The sequence below is a fragment of the Oncorhynchus mykiss genome, chromosome 3 (genome assembly GCF_013265735.2).
Source record: "Oncorhynchus mykiss isolate Arlee chromosome 3, USDA_OmykA_1.1, whole genome shotgun sequence".
In the NCBI taxonomy this organism is placed as follows: Eukaryota; Metazoa; Chordata; class Actinopteri; order Salmoniformes; family Salmonidae; genus Oncorhynchus; species Oncorhynchus mykiss.
In genome coordinates this window covers 31598308-31612204 of record NC_048567.1, presented here as the reverse complement: position 1 = coordinate 31612204, position 13897 = coordinate 31598308, and the positions used below count along the sequence as shown (strand labels likewise).

The 13897-nt window shown below is 42.3% G+C and overlaps 1 protein-coding gene across 2 annotated transcripts in view; it reads left to right on the top strand.

The window, feature by feature from the left end:
* LOC110518371 (myelin basic protein) overlaps window positions 1–13897 on the top strand; it is a 68724-nt gene that overhangs the window by 18903 nt on the left and 35924 nt on the right. For both annotated transcript variants that reach the window (XR_005043161.1, XR_005043155.1), the window contains exon 3: window positions 11560–11647. The gene's annotated coding sequence lies outside the window, so the exon portion shown is untranslated. The remainder of the gene's footprint in view (window positions 1–11559; window positions 11648–13897) is intronic.

Genomic DNA, 13897 nt, shown 5'->3' with positions numbered 1-13897 from the left:
GAATCAGAACAAGGTTTTTCAAATGACAAACTGACGAATATTAGAACACTTCTGGTGATGGACTGATTCCCAACTCACATTCATTTAGAATATCACCCTGTTGTTACAGCTCCGAAAGATGACATTTCCTTGCTTATCATTGCCATGGGTTGAGACCCCTATGCAAAGCTAAACTGCTCACTCATAATGATAAAACAGATCTTTAAACTGTAAAGCTGTGGAGGATACAGTGCTGTTACTTACTCTTGAAGAGACCTTGGTGTGTTTGTTCATCAAAATGTGAAGGAGAAAGCACTATCTCCGTGGCACGATGCATGTATTGACAGATGGTTGTTTAGACATCCCACCAATGAAATTCTCACTCTTGGCGGGCATATATGTTGCCATGGCGATATCTGATGCGTTATGTTAGGCCATTCAATGGCACATTTCATCCCACCCACCCACCCACCTCACACAATACACATAGACGAACGCAGGGTCAGTGTCCCATTTCCTTCTGTAAGGATGAATGGACTATTGGGAAGATTATTATGAATTACATTTGACATTTTAGTCATTTAGCAGATGCTCTTATCCAGAGAGACTTACAGTAGTGATAGCATACATTTTCGTATTTTTTCATGTGAATCAGTTTATGGTCAATTTCATACTATCATTAGCTCAGGGCCAATGGTCCACAAGAGCCCATTCAGCACTCCCACCCTAAGAACCCAGCTGTCCAGTAACGTTGAGCTCATCTCAACCATCCTACACATTTGATATCATGTCTCAAACACGGATGCTTTTACCCTTTTGGGGAAGATTAGTCAGTTCTATCATCAGATTATTTGTTATTCTTTTCTGTTAAACTAGCCTACATAAATTATTAAATTAAAGAGCTTTTAAAAGTCAAGTATCATCAGTCAATGGGTGTGTTTGGTAGTGATGGGGGTCGATAAATCGATCATGTTGAGTGTCGCAATATTATTTTTTACGATATTATATAGACTCTGACGCCAACTATGAATTCTCTAAAAGAAGGAAGTTAAATTAAGCTGCTGCTAGTCAGCTGTTCCTGCGCAAAAAAATAAATATGTTTGGGACATTGAATCGCAATAAAATTGCAGTATTGAATCGCAATACATATAGAATCGTGATCCATATAGAATGGCAATACATACTGTATCATATCGACACCTAAGTAACGTGATGATATCGCGTTGTGAGGTTCAGGCAATTCCCAGCCCTATTGTTTGGGTGTTCGCTCTGAAGCTGGTTAGCCCTCTGTGGTTTGGTCTGTCCACTCAGTAGAATAAACTGGATTAAGCCAAAGCCTTAGAGAGCCTTTGTGCAGAAGAGGACTGGCACAGATAAGATTGGCTGTGGGGTTGCTTGACTCATAGAGGATAGTTATTCTTCTATTTCTATGGCTTGATGTCTGTAAGTCCTTGGGTGGCTCTGTAGCTACTGTAGGTAGTGAACACAACACGTATGATTTAAAAACAACATTCTCACCTTTTTGTATGATTCATTTGTGTTCCATGTTTGTGTCTCAAGAATTGTCAATATGACCTAACTTAAAGGCCTACATTTTATAAGTGTAGAGGTCCATGCTCAAACAAAATCTTTTGTCTTTTTATAGATAGTAGACCTACACATGAAACCATTTTCTGAGGAGGTTTAATCTGCTGTTATTCCATGTGCTCTATACATACGGAAAGAGATCAAGGGGGATAACACTTGGCGCCATAAAAAAAAACCTGGATCTAACAAAGTGGATATTTGTCAAACCCGTTGCTATTTTTGTGTCCTAACAGGCTCCACAATGTGGTTACTAAAATCCGATTTGCATATACTGTACACTACCGGTCAAAAGCTTTTGAACACCTACTCATTCAAGAGTTTTACTTTATTTTTACTGTTTTCTACATTGTATAATAATAGTGAAAACATCAAAACTATGAAATTACACATATGGTATTATGTACTGTAGTAACCAAAAAATGCACTTTATATTTGAGATTCTTCAAGTAGCCACCATTTGCCTTGATGACAACTTTGCACACTCTTGGCATTCTGTCAACCAGCTTCACCTAGAATGCTTTTCCAACAGCCTTGAAGGAGTTCCCACATATGCTGAGCACTTGTTGGCTGGTTTTCTGTCACTCTGCGGACCGACTCATCCAAAACCATCTCAATTTGTTTGATTTGGGGGATTGTGGAGGCCAGGTCATCTGATGCAGCACTCCATTACTCTCCTTCTTGGTCAAATAGCCCTTACACAGCCTGGAGGTGTGTTGGGTCATTGTCCTGTTGAAAAACAAATGATAGTCCCACAAAGTGCAAACCAGATGGGGTGGCATATCGCTGCAGAATGCTGTGGTAGCCACGCTGGTTAAGTGTGCCTTGAATTCTAAATAAATCACTGACAGTGTCACCATCAAAGCACCCCCATACCATAACACCTCTTCCTCCATGCTTTACGGGGGGAAATACACATGCGGAGATCACGGCGTTTGGATCCAAAAATCTCCAATTTGGACTCTAGACCAAAGGACAGATTTCCACCGGTCTAATGTCCATTTCTCATGTTTCTTGACCCAAGCAAGTCTTCTTCTTATTGGTGTCCTTTAGTAGTGGTTTCTTTGCAGAAATTTGACCATGAAGGCCTGATTCACACAGTCTCCTCTGAACAGTTGATGTTGAGATGTGTCTGTTACTTGAACTCAGGGAAGCATTTATTTGGGCTGCAATTTCTGAGACTGGTAACTCTAATCAAATTATCCTCTGCAGCAGAGGTAACTCTGGGTCTTCCTTTCCTGTGGCAGTCCTCATGATAGCCAGTTTCATCATAGCACTTGATGGGTTTTGCCACTGCACCTGAAGAAACTTTCAAAGTTCTTGAAATGTTCTGTATTGACTGACCTTCGTGTCTGAAAATAATGATGGACTGTCATTTCTCTTTGCTTATTTGAGCTGTTTTTGTCATAATATGGACTTGGTCTTTTACCAAATAAGGCTATCTTCTGTATACCCCCCCCCCCCCCCCCCCCCACCTTGTCACAACACAACTGATTGGCTCAAACGCATTAAGAAGGAAAGAAATTCCACAAATTCACTTTTAAGAAGGCACAACTGTTAATTGAAATGCGTTCCAGGTGACTATCTCATGAAGCTGGTTGAGAGAATGCCAAGAGTGTGCAAAGCTGTCATCAAGAGAAAGGGTGGCTATTTGAAGTCTCAAATATAAAATGTATTTTTTTGGTTACTACATGATTACATATGCGTTATTTCATAGTTTTGATGTATTCACTTTTATTCTACAATGTAGAAAATAAAAATTTAAGGAAAACCCTTGAATGAGTAGGTGTTCTAAAACTCTTGACCGGTAGCGTATATTTGCATAATATTTGGAAGTTGTCCTTTTCGGGTTTAATTTTTTATTTATTTTTTGCTAATGGTTAACTACTGTTTGGATAAGGTGGTTGCATAGCTTGCCAAAACAAAATTGGTGGTGGAAGTTGACGTAATGTTTTACTGTAATGCAGTTAATTGGTGCTTATGAAATTAACATAAATTGAGGTTGACATCCAAACGAGCCTTCTACCTCAACTTGTACTCCAACATAGTGTTGAATACACATATAAATACATGTAGGCTAATTTAGATGGGCTGCACTGAGGAGATTCTGGATCTATCCCCCATGGGGAGACTTACGCGTGGTGTTTCCATGGTTTAAGTTGAACTCTTACCCGATCTACAGTATATGTTTTTGCATATACAGCAGCTGCCTTAATGCTGTGTGGTCCACCGATAAGGACAAGTAGAGGCTTATTTAACAATAACACACCACTGTGTTCAGTCAGGTTGGGTCTGAGAGCAGCTACTTTACTGAAAAAAAGCAGAATGCGATGCTCTCCATAATTGAACAGAACAAGGTGAGTTGTTTTCTCTCAGTGTCTCGCCCTCTGAATCCCGAAATTGCACCCCACCTATTGTTCCTGTCTGTTACGGCGTGGGTGGGGAGGAAAGAGGGGGCTTTTAAATGGCGAGTAATGTACTTTAACGACATCGGGTAATTAACCTCCGCCTTGCCGGAGTCAATTTGTCACCGATTTTTCAAATTACAGCAGAGAAAATGGGCGAGCCGTTAAAATTCAGCTGTGGACACAATCAACTTTGACCCTTCTCCTCTGCCACTGCATAATGGAATTAGAAAAGACAGAGGGAGAGAAGAAAAAAGAGCGAGAGAAAGGGAAGACAGCCTTTTTGAACGAGGCCTTAATATTCCTGGCATGGGCTTGCCTAGACTACAGGACAGTGACGGTGAAACCCGGGCTGGGCCTGCCTGTCCTGGCCACCTACCCCGGGGTTGATGAGAATCTATGGGGCTCTGTCAGACTCAACCAGCCTGCTGGGGTACCATGAAAAACAGGAGAGCCCAGGCAGACTCACAGTGTTGAGGCAGTGTATATTGAATTGTAATATGTTTCACCTGGTGATCCAACCAGGGGGGGGAGTGGTAGGGACCAAAGAAAAAAGGAGGGGGATCAGAAATGATGCAAGTAATGTTATTTGATGTACTAATCTGCCTGCTTGTATCATAGCTGATATACCCCCCCCCCCCCACACACACACACACACACAAAATATTTTACAGTTTAAAGAGTGTCGCAACATTGATTCCAAGCAACCATTATGGTGCTGGCTATAAGGCCTTATTTATCCACCCTCACAAAGCAGATTTGGGCGACGCGGTTGTGTCTGAGGAGAATTCATGCATTGTCAGGCCTGTGGTAGAATCCAATCTCATGTCTGATAAGCCTGCATTGTGAACTGTCGTGGAGACCCTAATCCAGGTCCAACTTCCAGACCTGTTGATCATGTTCTGCCATTTTGAAAGCCACCTTATTGGCTTTTTCTCAGTTTCAAGAAAACGCCAATGTTTTCTTGTGTGAATTCATTGCGGATTAAGACGAGGGGCAGCGTGTAAATCCAGTCTCCAGTGGAGGGAGCCTGCGGCCCAGTTAGTGGTCCTGAAGTTAGGCTATTGTCCACACTTTCCTGCCCGAGAGGAGTTTCTTTTTGTGTTGAACTGTAACTTACAGGCTCCCATCTTCAGCTCAGCATGCTGGCTCAGGTACCTGCCTGACTGGAATTGTGTTCAGTAGCAGATATGGGTTAAAATACTATTTGAAATGTTTCGAATACTTTTGAGGGTTTGCTTTAGTCTGCCTTGGGAATGCCAAATGGGCGGGGTTTGCTGTTTCAAATAGTATTGAACCCAGGTTTGTTCAGTTTCTCTCCCTAAAGCTAAGGGGGTCGTAAATAGCTCCTTCTCATTTGTTCCAAACCTGTTCATGCTTGGGTAGCAGCAGAAGCGATCCCTTCCTGTACTTGCTCTCCCCCATGTTACCCAATCATGCTCCATAGTAACATTCATGTTCACTGCTCTCCAAAACAAGGAAGTAAAGCTCCCCACACAACATTTCTTTAAGGGTAAAGAGGGTACCTCTGGATATTACTGTTAGAACGCGAATACATTTCACATTTGGAGACCTACGCAGGGACAAATACAGCAGATATATTTATTTTTTATTTAACCTTTGTTTTTGCAGAGAATAACAGATTCTAATTTGCAATGACGACCTGTCGAACACAGCAGACAAGCACAGCAGAAAGACTTTGACTAGGTAATATTCATGTGACTAGTGTGGCTTGCAGTTGTACAGATGAGTATTGTTTGATGCTGATACTTGTTTTCACCATTCATGTCACAGCACCACTGACATTTTATCCTGTTGCACACTAATTTGTTTTACTCATAATTAAAGTGGGATACATGCTGTTAAATTACCAGCTCTTTGACAATTTAATATTACAATAAAAAAAGATATACAATTCCCTGAGCGCTATTATTTTCACTTATCTCAAGTAATTGTATGTTGGTACTCTGATAAAACATCCTTACAGTTTAAGTTCAATGGGATCCTTCTCTGTCTATTTCCTGACACTGATTTTATATCTGTGGCCAGCAATATTGCTTCACTCTCTGTTTGAAATGTATTCCTTAGGATGTGGATTTAGAAGTACAATCGCTCAGTAAGATTACATCCTTTTTGTTAAGGCCAGGCTTTCTGTTTGGTAACGATGCGCTATAGGCTCTACGTATCCCTTGGGAATATAATATTGTTTTCTTGTTCAAAAAACAATGTCAAATTGCTAAGTGGCCACATTATTTGCCATGTCATGGGTGCTTAAGACTTTTGGCTAATTACACTATACTCTAGTTTTTGCGGGTGGTTTGAAAAAGTATATTTTTCAAGTTGGAGGCTTTGAGGAGCCTGAGGCGGGGGACTTGTGAGCAATCATACTTCATGTGAGCCGGTCTGTGAGATATTGTGAACATTTGCAGTGTGAGCACATCCTGCTGTTCTAGAAGAAATCTGTGGGATGGAGTCTCCAAGTCCCCATTCACCATTCCTCTTGGGGATGAACACAAATGCTTAAGGGCACACCTATCAGAGAGGAAACGGATAAAACCATGACCTTTGACTCTCGCTAAGAAATTCCTCCAAGTCATGAGAGGTTCCAATTATGGTTGCACATTTTGGTGAATATTCAGGTGGAAACTGTGTGGGAATTAACAGGTATATTTTGGAATTAATATTAATACCATTTAAATGTAGATTTATTTGCATTGGATATATTTACCATTTCATATGGAGACATAAACCTTTTACCTTATCATAAGTTGACATAATTGCAAATGATGAAATCCTTCCAATAGAAAAATATTATAAACATTTTGTTACAAATGTAACTTTAATTAAATGAGTTGACTCTTCACATGGGATGATTTCACTGAACAACAAAAGAAAGAGAATATTGAATGATCGCCAACGATCCATCGCATCTCCCAAAAACCTTTTCAACATCTGTAAAACGATAGTCTAAAGCTTTGGTTGTCTTCCTCTCAGGCTTCCATATCTTCTCCCTGGACCTCCTCAATGTCCACCTCAACATCAGACTCTGAGGCCTCATCTTCACTGTCACTTTCCAACCTTGTTGAGGATGGCTCATTGTCAGGCTGAAAAAGCCTCAAATGCCTCCCGGGTGGCGCAGTGGTCTAAGGCACTGCATCGCAGTGCTAGCTGTGCTAGCTGTGCCACCAGAGACTCTGGATTTGAGCCCAGGCTCTGTCACAGCCGGCCGTGACCTGGAGGTCCATGGGGCGATGCACAATTGGCCTAGCGTTGTCCGGGTTAGGGAGGACTTGGCCGGAAGGGATATCCTTGTCTCATCGCGCACTAGCCACTCCTGTGGCGGGCCGGGCGCAGTGCACGTTGACCAGGTCGCTAGGTGTTTGGTGTTTCCTCCGGCACATTGGTGCGGCTGGCTTCCAGGTTGGATGCGGGCTGTGTTAAGAAGCAGTGCGGCTTGGTTGGGTTGTGTTTCGGGGGACGCATGGCTCGCGACCTTCACCTCTCTGGCGCTCGTGCGGGAGTTGTAGCGATGGGACAGGACAGTAACTACTAACAATTGGATACTACGAAATTGGGGAGAAAACCACCAATTTTTCAACCCTTGTATTGCTCAGCCTGTTGCGTCTTTGGTGTGTCTGTTCCCAAACAAGGACCAGTTGCGCTCTGAGGTGGCTGATGTTGGTGGGATTTGGAGGATGATGGAGGAAACCGGAGAAAGAGCCTCAGATCAACAAAGTCCCTTCCACCATGTGGATGAAGAGATATGTTGGCCCTTGCTTGGAAGTGTACTTTGCCAGACTGCCAAGAACCTTGCCCTCATCCAGGCCAAGGTGGCGAGACACAGTAGTGATAACACCATAGGCCTTGTTGATCTCTGCACCAGACAGGATGCTCTTGCCAGCATACTTGGGGTCCAACATGTATGCTGCAGTGTGTATGGGCTTCTGGCAGAAGTCTTCACGCTTTTTGAAATATTTCAGAACTGCAGTTTCCTCTGCTTGGAGCAACAGTGAAGTGGGCAGGGCAGTATGTTTTTTTTTTATTCTCTTACATCTGTAAGCAGAGTCTGAACATCAGACAGGATGGCATTGTCTCCCTCAATCTGTGAAATTCTACTACTGTAGATTTCAGGCTGCTTACCAATATATCCCAAAATACATCATCCAGGGGGGATCCTCTTGATGGGGCTGTCCACATCGGCAGACTGTGATATGGCCATTTCTTGTAGACTCCTTCCCCTCCAGGAGACTGTCAAACATGATGACAACACCACCCCAACGGGTGTTGCTGGACAGCTTCAATGTGGTGCTCTTATTCTTCTCACTTTGCTTGGTGAGATTGATTGTTGCTATAACTTGATGACCCTTAACATACCTAACCTTTTCATTGGCTCTCTTGTAGAGTGTATCCATTGTTTTCGGTGCCATGATGTCCTTGAGGAGCAGATTCAATGCATGAGCAACACAGCCAATCTGTGTGATGTGTGGGTAGGACTCCTCCACTTTAGACCAAGCAGCCTTCATGTTCGCAGCATTGTCTGTCACCAATGCAAATACCTTCTGTGGTCCAAGGTCATTGACGACTGCCTTCAGCTCATCTGCAATATAGAGACCGGTGTGTCTGTTGTCCCTTGTGTCTGTGCTCTTGTAGAATACTGGTTCAGGGGTGGAGATTATGTAGTTAACTCCTTGCCCACGAACATTCGTCCACCCATCATAGATGATTGCAATACAGTCTGCGTTCTCTCTGATTTGCCTTACCTTCACATGAACTCTGCTGAACTCTGCATCCAGCAAATGAGAAGATAAAGCATGTCTGCTTGGAGAGGTGTATGCTGGGTGAAGAACATTCAGAAATCTCTTCTAATACACATTGCCTGTGAGCGTCAGAGGTGAACCAGTTGCATACACGACTCGAGCAAGACATTCATCATCATTTCTCTGACTGCGTTCCTCCATTGAGTCAAAAAAAAATCTGATTCCAGGAGGACCATGAGCTGTGGCTTGATAAGGTGTCTGATTCATCATTTTCACCTCAAATGTAAGTAGAGGGACTTTTGTCAGAGGTTGCTTGTTGTGAGCGCAGAGGGAACGTTATGCACTTGGCCAGATGATTCTGCTTCTTTGTTGCATTCTTCACACATGATTTGGCACAGTATTTGCAAATGTACACAGCAGTTAGATTAAACAACTATTTTGTAAGATACATGTTTTAAAATTAAACCTGTATGGGAACAGGTGAATTAACAATCCTCAGTTAGCAGGCTCAAGCAAGCTAAAACCCACATGGTAGCAAAAACAAACTAAAAAAACTAAACACACTTTGCTGTAGGCTACTATTTACTAGTTAACAAAAAATCCTGTATGTCATATAAAATATATCCCCCCCCCCACCCAGTATTGTAATCAAAACTTACCAGAAAGCATGTAGTCCTTGGCTCAGACAGTGTAGTAGTGTGGGCTCAATAGCATCTCATTAGTGTGCAAGATCTTGAGAATGAGCTGTACATGTGATGGAAGAGTGCACTGCATATGTGATGGAAGAATGCACTGTGCATGCAGAGGGTTGCAATTCCATTGAATTGGGGATAGTTTAACCAAAATATGCCACAAGACCTAGAATTGCCTTATGTGTATCCCACAAAAAAAGGTTCACTGTTATAAGCTAACTTTTTTGATGAATTTAAGCAAAATTCCCCAAATTCCCGGGCTTAACTTCCCATGGAAGATTTCCGGAAAGTTTCCGACCCTTTGCAACCCTACTTCAATCACTACACTCCAAATCCCCCCAGACTATAAGAGCTTAGAAAGCTTTTGGAAACTACACATGGAAAAAAGGGGAACCAGCTCATCTTTTTATATACATCCATTTGAAAGCCCATCCAATTGAAATCAGATACAGACATTTTCAAAAGGTAGCATTTCAAGAAATATCAGACCGACATGCATAACCTTGGAGAAACAGATAGGCATGCTTTATATGAAGAACCCCATTGAATATAGAGAACAGATTCTGGTTGAGATTGCATATTCTCCCAGTCTTACCTATTTCTGCAGCAAGAGTAGCTATTATGCTGCTTGATTTAGCATTAACCTCTGCCTCGGCCCTCCTCAAAAAGTTCAATTTGATTCCCCCTTCATTGTGGTGCGAGTGGCTGGCCTTATCTCGTTCTGTGTAGCTGTGCAGCTTCCCTCCATCCCTCTGTCTGTCCTCTCCCCCTGGGATGCTCTTCTCAACAAGATAGAAATATCATCCCTCCTATTATGATAAGCAGGTGCAAAGAAGTCACGTCGTCAGCTCCTACCTGCGGACGGTGACAAGCAGGCTAGGCCGCCACTCGTGGCTGCATGGCCCACTTTGTTGAAATAGCCGCGTTTTTAAAGTCCCCCACGGTTTGTGATAAAAAGCAGTCCGAGAAGAGAGGAGGTGTATTATATTTCTGGAAGGAGATGGGAAATGTGACTGGAAAGGGGATTTCAAAATGTTTCGAATGGTGTCTAATGGGAAATAATACAGTATATTGTAAGATTCAAAGTAAAGTTAATGTACCACCCAGTGCTCAGATAATGGTACATTTTATTTGGAATTGATGGAACGGGATACGTAAGACGCTATTGACTTGCCTGGTATGCTTGAAAAAGAACACAATCTCAGTCCAACTGAGTCACCATAATATTCTGAACACAGAGGGACAGTTTTCTATATTTCTAAGATATATATTTTTGTTTGTGTGTGTGTGCATCCATGTGTGTGTGTTTGCATGTGTGTTTTTGTGTTTGTGTGTGCATTTACACTGAGTTTACTTTACATGATTCACCTTGATTCACCTTGATTCACCAGTTAAGTCTATGCATGATCCCTTATTTATGCCCCTTGTTAAATCCACTTCAATCTGTGATGAAAAGGAGGAGACCGGTTAAATAAGGATTTTTATGCTTTGAGACAATTGATTGTGTATGTGTGCCATTCACAGGGTGAATTGGCAAGACAAAATATTTAAGTGCCTTTGAACGGGGTATGGTGGTAGGTGCCAGGCACACCGGTTTGAGTGAACTGCAATTTTGAGTGAACTGCAATGCTGCTGGCTTTTTCACGCTCAACAGTTTCCCGTGTGTATCAAGAGTGGTTCACCACCCGAAGGATATACAGCCAACTTGGCACAACTGTGGGAAGCATTGGAGTCAACATTGGCCAGCATCTCTGTGGAAGGCTTTCGACACCTTGTAGAGTCCATGCCCCAACGAATTGAGGCTGTTCTGAGGGGGAAAAGTGGGGAGTGCAACTCAATATTAGGAAGGTGTCCTTAATGTTTTGTACACTCAGTGTACATGCATGTGATGGCGTAGGTGTGTGTAAGTGTCTAGAGGAGAGGGGGGGTTAATGCATTTAGCAATGCTTTTATGATAATAAGGACGTCCCAAAAATACTGCAAATGTGTCTGACTTTTGTGTGCTGCGATAATTCAGGTAAGCCTCTAAACAAATATCAGATTCGGCTCCATGTGGCTGATAATGAAAAGCCTCTCTGCTCTGTTGCCATGGTATCTCAGCTCACCTCTTTCTGTTTGTGCTCTCTCTCTCTCTTTTAAAAGCCTTCGTCACCAGAAGCAGAACAGACCATAGAACCAGCACCCATTGGTGAGATCATGGCAGAACCCGAATCACAAGATGAGGTCTTTGGTAAGGAGTTTTTATTTTATTTTGTTTTCAGTTGTATGCCAGTTTTTGGTAAAGAACGAGCCGACACAAAGCAGTCAGCCATAATACATACAGTTACAAAAGATGTAAAGGGTTGTCGTGGTTACGCTACAATGCTGTTGCTTCGTAACGATTCAAGGTTGTAGTAAAAAAGTGTTCCCTAAATGCCTTATCTGAGAGCCCCTCACCCGAAAAGCTCTCTTAAACATTGCTTCAAGTGGAATAAAAATAGGTGACGGTCCTCATTTTGGCTGCCGGTACACCTGGGGTGCCAATATTTTGGTACTAAAGCAGACAATTTGAGTTGCTGGTACTCTATACCAGTCAGCACTGGTCCACTTCAAGCAATGCTCTTAAATTTCTTTTCATCAGCAGAAAAAAAGCAGTGCTTCAAAACAGCATAACACACATGCAGCCCATCTCTCAATGCAGAGTATCTTTCAGTGAAGGAACCAGAGTGATGACAAGGTATCCGTGGCCCAGGGATTCATTGCTAATGGTGATGGGTGTGACCCAACCTGGTAATGGAAAGAGTGCTACATCCCCTGTTCCCTCCCTCCGCACTCTGTCAACCTGTAAATTAAGATTGTTTTTCATCCACCTCTACTCCTCTAGGCTACTTGGACTGTCTGCTCTAACAGTAAATTGAGAGCTTTGCACATTTTGTATACATTGCGGGTGCATCCCAGGGTATGACTAGATAAATAAAAAGTGTAGAAATACAAGGAATGTATAAAAAGATGATTGTGCCCTAAATGTAGTACTCCAATTTAACAGGTGAGGGCAGAATCCATTGTGTTATAGCAGAGCCACAGAGAGCTGGCTGAGAGTCCTAGATGGTTGGCTACTCGTGATTTCTCTACGGTGATGGAGATTGCTACCAGTAAGGAGGCAAACAGTGCACTTTAGAAATGCTGGTGTGAGTTAATTTACATTTTACATGCAGATGAGGTTTCCTATGAAGTGTTATGTCAAATTAGGTGGACATACTGTACCAGTCAAAAGTTTGGACACCTACTTATTCAAAGGTTTTTCTTTATTTTTACTATTTTCCACATTGTAGAATAATAGTGAAGACATCAAAACTATGAAATAACACATATGGAATCATGTACATTTTTCAACAAATCAAAATATATTTTAGATTTTAGATTCTTCAAAGTAGCCACACTTTGCCTTTGACAGCTTTACACATGTTTGGTATTCTCTCAACCAGCTTCACCTAGAATACTTTTCCAACAGTCTTGAAGGAGTTCCCACATGCTGAGCACTTGTTGGCTGCTTTTCCTACACTCTGTGGTCCAACTCATCTCAAACCATCTCAATTGGGTTGAGGTCAGGTGATTGTGGAAGACAGGTCATCTGATGCAGCATTCTATCACTCTCCTTTTTAGTCAAATAGCCCTTACATAGCCTGGAGGTGTGTTGGGTCATTGTCTTGTTGAAAAACAAATGATAGTCCCACTAAGCACAAACCAGATGGGATGGTGCATCGCTGCAGAATAATATGGTAGCCATGCTGGTTAAGTGTGCCTTGAATTCTAAATAAATCACTGACAGTGTCACCAGCAATGCACCATCACACCTCCTCCTCCATGCTTCACGGTGGGAACAACACATGTGGAGATCATCCGTTCACCTACTCTGCATCTCACAAAGAAACATAATCAATAATCTCACATTTGGACTCATCAGACCAAAGGACAGATTTCCACCGGTCTAATGTCTATTGATCGTGTTTAATGGTCCAAGCAAGTCTCTTCTTCTTATTGGTGTCCTTTAGTAGTGGTTTCTTTGCAGCAATTCGACCATGAAGGCTTGATTGACGCGGTCTCCTCTCAACAGTTGATGTTGAGATGTCTGTTTCTTGAACTTATTTTTATTTGGGCTGCAATTTCTGAGGCTGGTAACCCTAATGAACTTAACCTTAGTTGGGCAGCGGTCTAAGGCACTTAATCTCAGTGCTAAGAGGTGTCACTACAGACTCCCTGGTTTGATTCCAGGCTGTGTCACAACTGGCTGTGATTGGGAGTCCCATAGGGCGGCTCACAATTGTCCCAGCGTCGTCCAGGTTTTGCCGATGTAGGCCATCATTATAAATAAGAATTTGGTCTTAACTGACTTGCCTAGTTAAATAAAGGTTAATTGTAACATTGAAAAGAAATTATCCTCTTCAGCAGAGGTAACTCTGGGCCTTCCTTTCCTGTGGCGGTCCTCATGAGAACCAATTTC